The sequence below is a fragment of the Cebus imitator genome, unplaced genomic scaffold (genome assembly GCF_001604975.1).
Source record: "Cebus imitator isolate Cc_AM_T3 unplaced genomic scaffold, Cebus_imitator-1.0 Scaffold105, whole genome shotgun sequence".
Taxonomy (NCBI): domain Eukaryota; kingdom Metazoa; phylum Chordata; class Mammalia; order Primates; family Cebidae; genus Cebus; species Cebus imitator.
The window spans coordinates 5,730,239-5,742,398 of NW_016107420.1; the positions used below are offsets into that span (position 1 = coordinate 5,730,239).

General features: G+C 40.0%; 1 long non-coding RNA gene across 2 annotated transcripts in view; it reads right to left on the minus strand.

Moving 5' to 3' along the window:
* The window catches only part of LOC108310597, a 91,474-nt gene that overhangs the window by 19,059 nt on the left and 60,255 nt on the right, over positions 1–12,160 (minus strand). Inside the window, exon 4 of one of the 2 annotated variants that reach the window (XR_005201715.1) lies at positions 7,037–7,152. The exons of the other annotated variant lie outside the window; for it this stretch is intronic. This is a non-coding gene — a long non-coding RNA (uncharacterized LOC108310597). Of the gene's footprint in view, positions 1–7,036; positions 7,153–12,160 lie in introns of those variants that run through there. 2 annotated transcript variants of the gene reach the window in all.

Below are 12,160 nucleotides of genomic sequence, written 5' to 3' on the forward strand. Positions count from 1 at the left end.
GTCCATCTTTATACTCTGTGAGTACTTTAAATCCAACATTTAACTAAATACCTATTTCCTCATAAAATCAACTTTCCTATCTCAAAGAGTGGAACCACCACTCACTCCATGGCTTCCTTACTGTTGCTCCTCCCTCCTAAGTACTTCTTGTGCCAATTCCCCACTCCTGATCTCCTATCAATGCCTTAGTTCAGGCCTTATTGATTACTCCTCTAGACTATAGCCACCCGATAGTTCTCTCTCTGCCTGTAGGCTCAACCCTTTCACATCCATTCTCCCTGTTGCAATCGGAGGAATCTTCCTAAAATGCAAATCATGTTATCACTTAAATCCTTCAGCGGCTCCCTACTATCTACAAACTACATAGCCTGACCCAGTAAACCATTTGATATCTGCCTTCTATCTCTTTCCAGCCTGATTTCTTGTCCTTTTCCTCTTAACTCCCTATTGTTATGCCAAACAACTTATAGTCCCTGCATAAAACACATCTTACACCTTTCAACTAGCTGTTTTCTCTGCCTGAAGTAGCCCTTCCCATTCTTGTGATGCCTCACAAACTCCTCATCATTCATAAGGCAACCCAGGAATCCTCTTACCTGAAAGGTTTTACCTAAATCCAATCTGTGACCCTCATACCTGCCCCGATTTACGCAATCAGGCATCCTTTCTCTTCCTTCCTCCAGTACCCTAAACACACTTCAGGTCTAGCATACAGCACACTATTTTGAAAGTGCTTTTGTCTATATTTCCTCAACTAGTCAAGGTATATGTCCACTAAAGTAAGCCTTTAAATCTCCTCATCTTCATGACATCAGTGTTAGCCCATGTCAGAAATTTAGTCCATTTTGGTTGAAATATTTTAACATCTGATCACCTGAAGAGTTGAGGTGATCAAGATTGGTCTAGCAGTTTATGGGAAGAAGAAACCGTGTCCACACAAATTTATACTAGCAGGAGGGAGAAATTCTTTCCCAACCAGAGAAACCCATAGAAGGGGGAACAATTAAGAAGTGAGAATGAGCATAATGTATGTGGAAGGCAGGAGGAAATCGATCTGACTCAAGCAAAAGACAGTGCTGGAGAGTTCAGTGGGTTGGGTGGGATGAGATGCAAAAGAGTCTCACAGGGGTATGAATGAGGCTCAGTATACTAGCTTCCTATTGCTGTTGTAACAAATTACCATAAACTCAGTGGCTTAAAATGACAGAAGTCGATTATCTTACAGCTCTGAAAGTCAGAGGTAGAAATGAGTCTCACTGGGCTAAGATCAAGGTGTTGGCCAGATGATGTTCCTTTCTGGAGGCTCTAGGGGAGAACCATTTTCTGATTTTTCCAGCTTCTTAGAGGCTGTCCTTATTTCTTGGCTCATGATCCTATTCCAGCTTCAAAACCAGCAAGGGCTGGTTGAGTCTTCCTCACAACCTTCTGCCATCACACTTTCTTCTGCTTCCCTCTTTCATTTTTAAAGACCCTTGTGATTACATTGGGCACACCTAATCTGGGAAAAACTCCCAATCTCAAGGTCAACTGATTGGAAACACTGACTTTATCTGAACTTAAATCCCCTTTGCCATGTAACCTATTCACAGGTCCTAAGGATTAGGACATGATATCTCTGGGGGGCCATTATTCTGCCTACCACACTCAGAAACTAATTGGAAACCTCTGTCCAGCTCTTAAGCCTAAAATACCATGAGGAAAGCATAGAACTCCAGACTGAGCTGCCCTAAATCACCCTCTCTGAAATCTTTCACAATTGAGTCATGATGAGGTGGGTTTTTTTAAATTTGCCTTTGTGCTCAAAATATTGTAGGAGCCCAGCACTCTTCTATTGTGCCACTCTGCTGCCTATATACACACAAAACAATTTAATAGCAGATATTCTTGGGGTACCTTAATCACATACACATACACAGGTACCATGACCATTTTGAGTCTTTCTCTGTGAATAGATGAGGGTGGCCCTGAGAAATGTGCCAGTTGCCATACTGTAGGATGCCCACATGTGTAACATTTTAAATTATTTTAATTCACTTAATTGGAAGCTTCCTATTAACATGGTAGACACTGTGATTCCCATGACACCAACAGGGCTGTGTAAGTCTCTCACTTTTGTATAACACTAATTAATCATGACAATACAACTATCTCAAATGTAGTTATCATCTTTCTTAGAGCTCAAAGAGTTTCATACAATTCATCCTTTTTCTTTCAGAAATACTCCTAAGGGGTTACTGGCTGCAGGATCACTATTTGAGATTAAAATAAGAAATAATTTTCTTACATCAGTGAAAGGCAAAAGGAAATTTATAAATGCAATGCTCTAATAGAAAAAATAATCACATATTTTATTTCCATATATGCAAATTGTTAATTCAAAGATGTTTAAGTGAAGCTTTCTGAAGCTGACTTACTTCTATCTTCAAAGTATACGTGACCATGACTTCATTCGTTCATTCATTCATTCAACAGATATTTCATATAAACTTTCAGGTACCAGATACCATTCCCTAGAATCAATAAAGATTCAACAAGACAATGTCATTGTCCTCAAGGAGCTTACTGTTAGCAGGAGACAGACCATACACTTTTAACAAACATATGAACAAATAGGCCATCTTTCAGATAATGATGAGTGCTCTGAATAATAACAACAAAATAGTGCCAGGTAAAAGAGAGAGAAAGTGAGAGATAATAGAAAAACGTTATTTTAGTTTGGATGGTTAGGGAAGGCCTACACAGATATTTAAATAAAAAGCCAGGCACGTGAAGAAATGAGAAAAGGGTGAACATGCCAATTTGATTCCATTGAACAAATGTTAATTAAGCATAGACTATGTGCCAGTCATGGTTTTTGGTGCTGGAGAGAAAGCAAGTATAAATAACCTGCTTATGGCAGAACAAGCCTGAATAGATAAAGAAATGAACAAAATGTATATGTAGCATTATGTTGTGTCCATACATGTCTTTACCAAACACATTTACCCTCTAATTATCTGACAAATGATATAATTATCAAAAGCACAAAATCTTAGTAGTAGAGGTCAGTTTAACTATCTCTCTTCCTAAATATGGTTTTCAAATTCTGGCAATGGAACTATTTGTTTAAATAAAATAGTATGCAGAGTTCCAACATAAACAAATAATAAAAGCGTCTGCCCCATGGAAGGATTGTGAAAGTCCACACTCTTACCTATTCTGCCTCCCCTCAAAGCTCCTACCACCATTTTGCAGCAATGTTAATTTCTTGGTTTTGATCACTGGATCATTTGATCATGGTTGTGTAAAATGTTAATATCAGGAGAAGCTGGGTGAAGGATATATGGGAACTCTGTATACTAGTTTGTAACTTTTCTGTAAATCTAAAGTTATTTCAAACTAAAAAGTTGAAAGAAAAGTAATCCTACCACCATCACTACCAGGCAGCCCACCTTGGGGCACTAGAGACACCAGCTGACATCATTAACCTTGATCATGCCTGGCTGGTTTAGCCTGTTTACTAAGGATCTTCAGAAAAGGGGAATTCCTTCCTAGGTAGCCTAGTCTGGTTTTTAACCATTCTTAACACCAAAAGATTCTTTCCTATGACTCTTGCGATCCTTTATGCTCTAAGATAAACCCACTTTTTCAAGTTTTGTCATCAAGGGAAAATTAATTTGTCTTCTCTAAAAACCTTGTGATATATTTATAGACCTCATAATTTTCCATCAACTTTCTTTCCACAAGTTAAGAACAATGCTGTCATCTTTTCTCATGGGTCTTCTACTTCCACTTTTGAATCATTCAGGAAACTCTCCACTGTAAGTATTTTTTTATCTTCTTAAGCTATGGTGTTCAGAGCTCATCACTGGATTTTAAATAAATAAAAGAGCCCTCAGCCAGTATCAAATACCTTGGGTAAGAGGGTTGTATTATCACTCAGACTTTATACATAACATTCCTATTGGATATTACTGCCATAACAACCTCTCTACATTACCATATTTTGTTTTTTCTTACACATTTTTTCACACTGCTTATGACAGTCATTAAGCCAAGTGCCCCAGGCATTTGCTCTTAACCAATGAACAGCCAGAGCCAGACTGGGAACTTCAAGTCTTTCAGCAAGTCACAAAGTGCCAAAAATGCTCTCTCGCCAGGAGACACATTCCCTGAGTTAGAGAAAGTAGAAATTCGTTCTGATCTCATTCACCTGAGATCACTCAACAATAAGATAAGTGAACTGTCTGAGTCCGTGACCCTGTCTGTTGGACCTCTCCTTGCTTTAGTTCCCTGCCTGAAAAGTGAGGATAAGAGTGTTTACCAACTTTGCACGGGTGTTGCAAGAGTTGATTAAGGCTTATATGGCACCATCTGATGACAGTCTCTGTGGCTGTGCCACTCAAGTTGTCAAAGGCTGTGAAATGCTCATGTGCCTCAAGGGCACCCCCTTAAAGCTCAATATCACAACTCTAGGTGACTTGCTGTGACCATAACTAGAATATAACCCAACTGTACTTTCAGACATGCATGCCGAGTGCCAGTAAGGCTATCATCCAAAGCTGAAAAGCAGTTTTTCTAATGCTGCAGGCTCATGCACAAGGCACCAAAATAGCACCAGAAATACTATACCCATATTGCTTTATCCTAGACATCTGACACTTATAAAGCTGATGCCAAATTTCTTGTCACATATGTGTCTGGAAGCCTTCATGCTGAGAGGCATTTCTTATCTTCTGACATTTCAGAGAGCTGCATAAAGCTAGACAAGCACAGAGCCTCCTTCTAAAAGGCACGAGGCAGAGGCGAGCATTCTTTTCAGGCGACCTCTGAAACCTTCATTGGAGGAAATCCAAGACATCCTTCAGCACATCTGTAATCCTCAGGATATTCCAAATGTTTGAGTGTGCAGCTTCCAGTTAGTAACAGCTGAACTGCCCTGGCTCTCCAAGGTCATCTGAAAACGATTTGCCCATCAGCCAAATGAGGAAATGCTATTGTAAGCAAACCAACCATAAGATCAGACAATCCTCAGGGGCCCAGGGCCCAGATGCTCTGCCTCTGGTGACACAGGCCACCCCATCTATTACATTCAGGCTTCCAGTTGATGCTAATGATTGTTGTGACTGACACCCCAAAACAGAAACAAAAGTAGGATATTTGGACATGATACAATAATTGACAATTTCTAGTGATTCCCTTCTCTTCAGATCTTACCTACACAAACTGCCTGACAAAGTGGGTGTTATATAGACCTCCCCCACAACTGCCAAAGAGCAGGGGTTTCTAGTAGGAAAGTCCCCTAAAGCAATGTGTGTCAGAATAACCTTGTTTTAAATGCAAATTCCTGGACCTTATTCCAGACCTTTGAATTAGGACCTCAGGCAAATGGGATCCAAGAATCTACATTTTGAACAAATTCCTCAGATGATTTTTTAACTTTTTAATTTCCCAGATAATTTTTACACACACTAAAGTTTTTAGAAACCTGGTGGAATTTTCAAGTAAATTAAAATTCATACAAACCCTCAGCTCGTTGGGAGAGTTTCTGGCCACAAGCCTATATTTAGTGGTCCTTGAGCCACTACCCTAAACACCCACAACAAACCACCCTATGCTCAAGAGGAAGGAACAAGTTTCATGATTTCATTCTTCTCTCAGCCTCATTGTTCATGCTCCTCTTTTGGAACAATAAGCACTGCCATATGATGCTTCTGGCATCTGTTGCCTTGTATTGTTTAACTTTTTGTGTTAGTTTTTTATTGCTGCCATAACAGATTACCACAAATGTGGCACAAATTTATTATCTTACAGTACTGTAAGTTAGAAGTCCAATACAGAAGTCACTGGGCTAAAATCAAGGTGTCAGCAGGACTAGGTTCCTTGCTGGAGGGTCCAGGGGTAAATGTGTTTTGGTGCCTTTTGCAGCTTCTAAAGGCCACCCACACTCCTTGGCTCATGGCCCTCCTCCATCTTCAAAGCCAGCAATATTGTATCTCTGATTCTTCACATCTCCTTCTGACTCTCTTCTTCTGCCTCCCTCCTCCACTTTTAAGGACGCTTGTGACCATATCAGGGCCACCCAGATAATCCAGGATACCTTTCCTATCTCAAGGTTCTTAAGATGTGATTACATACATGACTACATCTGCCAAGTCCCTTTTGCCAAGTAAGGTAACATTTTCACAAGTTCCTGCAATCTAAGATATGGATATCTTTAAGAGGCCATTATTCTACCTGCCCCAGCTTTCACCTATAATATGAAGGGATGTCTTCATTTGGGTTCCTGCAAAAGCAGACCCTGAGACTAGGATTTGAGTAAAAGTCCCACGAACCCCAGTAAAGGAGTGGGGCAGTCAGGTAGTAAGGGAGGAAAGCAAATAACTTGTGAGTTAATGAGCAGGATAGTACTACAGGCAACTAGACTGAATTCTCCTAAGGACTGTGTAAAACACACATTACAGTAGTCCCACCTTGGGGAAAGGAAACTAAAGCATTTATCCACCAATTCACATCATTTCGTAGTTAGGGGTCACATTAACTCCCCATGCACTTCCAGCACTTCATGCTTCCCTGAGTGTGGATAGGCTCCACAGCTAGCGAATATTCCTGGAAGAGACACTCAACAGGCCATAAGCTTGTTCCATCTGAGAGGCCTCCAGAGTGGGCCAAGAAGATATGGGCGGGACATCAATAGCATCTGAATTAAGGGGGTTGGTTTTGAGCCAAGTGTGGCATTATGTCTCAAAAGTTTCAATGCTCACATCCTTTGACCTAGCAATTCCACCTCCAGGGAATGCACGCTAAGAGATATATGGACACAATGATTGCTTATAATGTTTTAAAGAATTGGAAATTATTTAAATTCCATTAATAAGGGATTAGTTATATGGTGATACAATTGAACACTGTGCTACAATTGGATATAACTATGTGGGCCTACATTTATTAATAGAGAAACCAGTTCCTGACATACTGCTGAGTGGAAAAAAAAAAGCAGGTTACAAATAGTAAGTATATTATAAATCCATTTATGTAAAATTATGTATGTATAATATATATGTGTGTGTATGTAAAGCAAGATGTCTCAAAGAATGTTCATCAAAACTCTAACAGTAGTTATTTCTAGGAAGCAGAATTTCTCATTCTTTATACTTTCTTCTTCATGTGTCTCTGTATTACAAAAAAAAAATCATGATAAACAATGTATTATTAATCAATTATAAAGATCCTTGCAATCTTTTCAAAAAAGATTGCAAATTTATCCTAAAAGATAAGCTTCTATTTAGTTCTCATATGATAATATCTATGTGCTTACATATATGTCTCCATTTTAAAACTACATGAAGCTGAGTACCTCCATGCATTACACAAAATAGGGCATATTTTGAACACAGCAGGCACTTAATAATAATTGATGTTCATCAATATGAAATTTCATACAATTTCATCAGTTTGAAATTCAATGCAACATATGGAACAAACTGGGTCATGGTAACATTTTCACAATGCATGGAATGACTTCCCAGGGAGCTGAGAGGCCTGGCCTGGCTCTATTAGGCGGGGGGGCCTGCTCTGGCAGACAAGGAAGGCCCGCCCTTGCATGGACATACTCATGTCATCCCAGAGATACCATCAGAGCCCCAGCTTATCTTAGGTAGAAGAGAAAACAAATGCAACTGTAGCCTTGCAGTTTTACAGCACAAATGAGACAAGTGGAATCTGTGTTAATCTGTTAGAAATTAATTCAATGGTTTGTCCCTTCAAACTCTAGGCCTGCCTTGCAAGAGCACTCCACTTCCTGTTATGTACGATGGCAAAGCTGACTGGAACTGCCAAGAGGAAGAACAAGTGGGAGAGTAAGTCACAGTGTACCCATAGGGCCACAGAAATTTAAAAGAATATCTAGGTGTGGGACTTCACATGCATGCGTCTTTTTTATGTCTAATGGGGAAATTTTCTCACCTGCTCATGTTTCTCTTAGACTCTCTTTCATTGCTCAGAATCTAAATAATGAGCAAATAGAGGGAAAATAGAAAAGTGGACAAGTCCCCGTTTGTGTACATATTAAATAGCTGAGAGAGGTGGCAACAGGAAGGAGGGAGAGAGACCAGAAAATCATGTGGAATGGGTGCCAGGGAGTTTGGGGATTGCAAGGTAACAGTTGGAGATTCAGAGCTTTGGGGAGCACCTGATATCGATGTGAAAGAAAATGAAGATAACAGTAAAGTAGATGTTAAGATGTTTTTTCTATAGTAAGAATGCATACTCCATACTAACATCTATTGAATTGTATACTGTAAATGGGTGGATTGCATGGTATGTAAATGACACCTCAATAAAGCTGTTTTTTAAAAAAGAAGACTCCATTCTGAAAAAATGCATGCTTCTCTTTGGTGGTTCACTGAGAGACTGCAAAAAATATCTGAAGAATCCTAATTACCTTTTAGATACCAAACCATTCCTTTGAATTCATTCTTTGACAGAGGCTGAGCCATGTGGAACTTCAGTTATGTTTAGGTTCTGAAGGGTTAGAGAAAGGACCCTTAAGATCCTCTAGTCTAATGCTCTCACTTTAAAGGTGAGGAAATGAAGCCACCGAGGCTAGATAAGTCTGCACTGTCACACAGCAGCAAAGCTGGGAATTATGGAAGTCTGATCTCAGGTCTTTCGAAATGCACCACCCCACCCCTATCTGATGCTCTTCCTGCTATTGTTTATAGAAAAAAACAATTTGAGGATAAGCATGATTAGAACACATAGTTATTATGCCCATGGTTCAGTCTAGTTTTTCTGGCCTTTAAAACAAGTCAGTTAGACTGGCACCAATCCAATCAGTTGCACACCACTGCCCAGCTAACAGCCTAGCCATGGAGATCTGGCCTCCCCAGCCCAAGCCTGGAGAACAAACAATCCTCACAATGGCAATGTTGCTTTCACCTACTTTTGAAGAGCAATAGGAAAACAACAATAGCTACCTACCATTTATTGGACACTTACTCATGCAGCAACTTGGGCAGAGTAGTAAGAGCCCTGTGACACTGTAATTTAGAGAGTTCAAATTTTGAGTAAGAACTTTAAAACTACTAGATGTCACTAATGTAAATAACACCCATCTGTGAATCACATCAGAAATTTACAAAGTTAATTATGGGATCACATTTCTGATGCTCTCCCAGGGTGGCTCTGGCGCCTGCTATGTGCTAGGCACTGGTCTAGATATTTTACATATGGCATCTCTTTTAATCTCCACAATAATTCCATCACATGGGTATTAATCACCCCACTCTGTAAGTAAGAAAAAAAAGAAAAAAACTGAAAACATGATGGGAGCAGGACCAGGCAACTAAAGGATAAGTTCTGATGTCAAGAAACAGCCCTAGGGCTCAAGGAGGGTATCTTCATGATGTACATCAAGTCTGTACCAGAATAGTTCTCCTTTATCCCTAAAGAGTCACCTCAATGCCTACCATTCCATCAATAGTTTCATCCATTTTTAACTTAAATACCTTCAGTAGTCACCCATAAAATCGGGAATATCCCTATGCATTGATCCGAGTCAGCAATGCTATGTTACAGAATAAGCAGAATCTCAGTAGACTAACATGATAAAAGTATTACTTGCTCATGCAAAGTCTGATGCAGATGTTTGCAGCCATTTTAGAGGACCAGGAATGAGATAAGAAGAGCATGGTAGATATGCAGGATGTTCTAGATTCAGAGCATGGAAGATCACGCAGCCTACAGGTGGAGAATACCATTTCCACCCACATTCCATTAGCCAGAAATCAGTCACATGGCCAACCTAACTGCACAGGAGTCTGAGAAATGTAGGGGAGTGCAGAAATGGGCGCGCATTACAATATCCACCACATTCCCAAAAGAATTGTACATTTGGTTCTTATCTGTCAGCACATCAGTTAACAAGAATTAGTTAACAACAACAGATATAAGTAGTACCTAGGAGTCTCTTCTTCAGGACAGGACCAGAAAGGAAGAGATGGAAAAGGGACAGTGACAGACACATATGTATATATTTAATAATTTTGTTGGGTTTTGCCTGACTTGAAAGATCAATCTACTAAGTCTTGCTGTGTCTCCGGCTCACTGGCTGATACTTTCAATGGCTTTGGTTGTATGCTGAATTAGACTTTAAGTCTTACAAGTGTAATTTCTCCCAGAAATATCAGAAATAAAGCTATTTATTCATTTTATTCATAGAGGCAAATAGGTACTTTGGGATCTACAATAAATAAATGTTTTCCTGACAAGTTGAATATAAAAGATCTTAATGAAGCAACTTTTTTTTCATTTTATTTCTACCATAAAATTCAACAACAAATGATATGGTCCTGAAAGGAAACAATCATCATCAAATTTAGGAATGTGTCAAATTTTTAAAATTATAAAAGGAAAACTATAACTTATTAAAACTTTAATATTAACTATTAATGCATCACCCAGACAATTAAGACAGAAATCTGGCTTGAAACCTTCTTCTTCACCCAGTCTATCCAAGCACCAACTACATGTGATTTTATCCCCAAAATATCTCTCAAGTTTGTCATCTTCTATCTTCTAGCCCCATTGTCACTGCTTCAAACTTTCTCACCTGGAGTATGACGCCACCTCCTAAATGACCTCTCTGTATTCAGTCTTGCCCCCCTTTTCAACCCCCTACCCCTGAGAGCAGTGCATTTGAAACTGCAGGTGCAAGGGTATCCTCTTGGAAGGTTAAACACGCAGATTCCAAAATTTTCCACCAGGAATTCTGATTCAGTAAATCCAGTGTTGACCAAAAAAAAAAAAAAAAGCATGGTAGATATGTAGAATGTTTTAGATTCAGAGCATGGAAGATCACACAGCCTACAGGTAGAAAACACCATTTTCACCCACATTCCATTAGCCAGCAATCAGTCACATGGCCAAAAAAGGAGTCAAACTCTGTAAAATATTTGAAGAGATTTATTCTGAGCCAAATATGAGTGACCAATGGCCTGTGACACAAAACTCAGGAGATCATGTGCCCAAGATGGTCAGGGTACAGCTTAGTTTTATACATTTTAGGGAGACATGAGACATCTATAAAATACATGTAGGATGTATATTGGTTTGGTCCAGAAAGGCAGGACAATTAACTGGAAGCAAGGGCCTCCAAGTCATAGGTGGATTCAAAGACTTACTGATTGGCATCAATTCATTGAAATAGTTAGGTTATTGTCTAAAGACTTAGGAATGTCTGGGTTAAGATAGGGAGTTATGGAGACCAAGGTTTTATCATGCAGGTGAAGCCTCCAGGTAGCAAGCTTCCAGAATAATTGTAAATGTTTCTTATCAGACTTAAAAAGTCTGTTTTAACAGTAATTCCAAAAGAGAGGCGTTTCAACCCCCTCTTCCCATCATGCCTAAAACTAGTTTTTCCATTTAACTTTGGAATGGCCTTGCTAAGAGGAAGGGTCTATTGGGATGGTCAAGGGGCTTCGAATTTTGTTTTTAGTTTATACCAGGAGAGTTCAGGGCTCTGAGTTTTTAACAAGCACAACAGAAGATTTTAATGTATGTGATCTTGGGAGAAACACTGCTCCACAAAAAACTCTCAACAAGAATTTCAAATCTCAGTTGTCCTTTGTTTAAAGCAATTGAATGGCTCTCCAAATTCCAAGGCCCTCATGATGGAATATAAAGCCACCATGACACAGGCCTGGAGTATCTTTTCATTCTCATATTTCCCTATTTCTCCTCAAACCTTACAGTTTCAGAACCACCAGTGCCAAACTATTTGTACTTCCTGAGCACACTATATTAGTTCATGCCTCCATATCTTAGCCATGTTGAAGCAGGACTTTTCTCGGCCCCTTTGCTGGACTCGCAGCAGGGGTGCTCCCTCTACTCATGGCCTGCCATGCTCAGCCCCTTGCAGGAGGCAGCATCTGAGTGAGTGAGTGTGGGACCCGGCCAGCCACTCTGACCAACTCAGGAGCAAGCTCTGTGCAGGGCCCATGGCCAAGCCAGGTGTTACCTCAAGGAGAATGGGGCAGTGCCCAGCTGCCAGTGACCCTGAAGCTTCAGAGGGAGTGTGATAATTGCTATTTTAGTTCCATTGTCTGTAGCCTTATGGTGGCATGTTAGCAGCTCAGTCGGTCCCTTGCTCCATTGCCTGGGGTGGCTGCCCTCTGCTGGC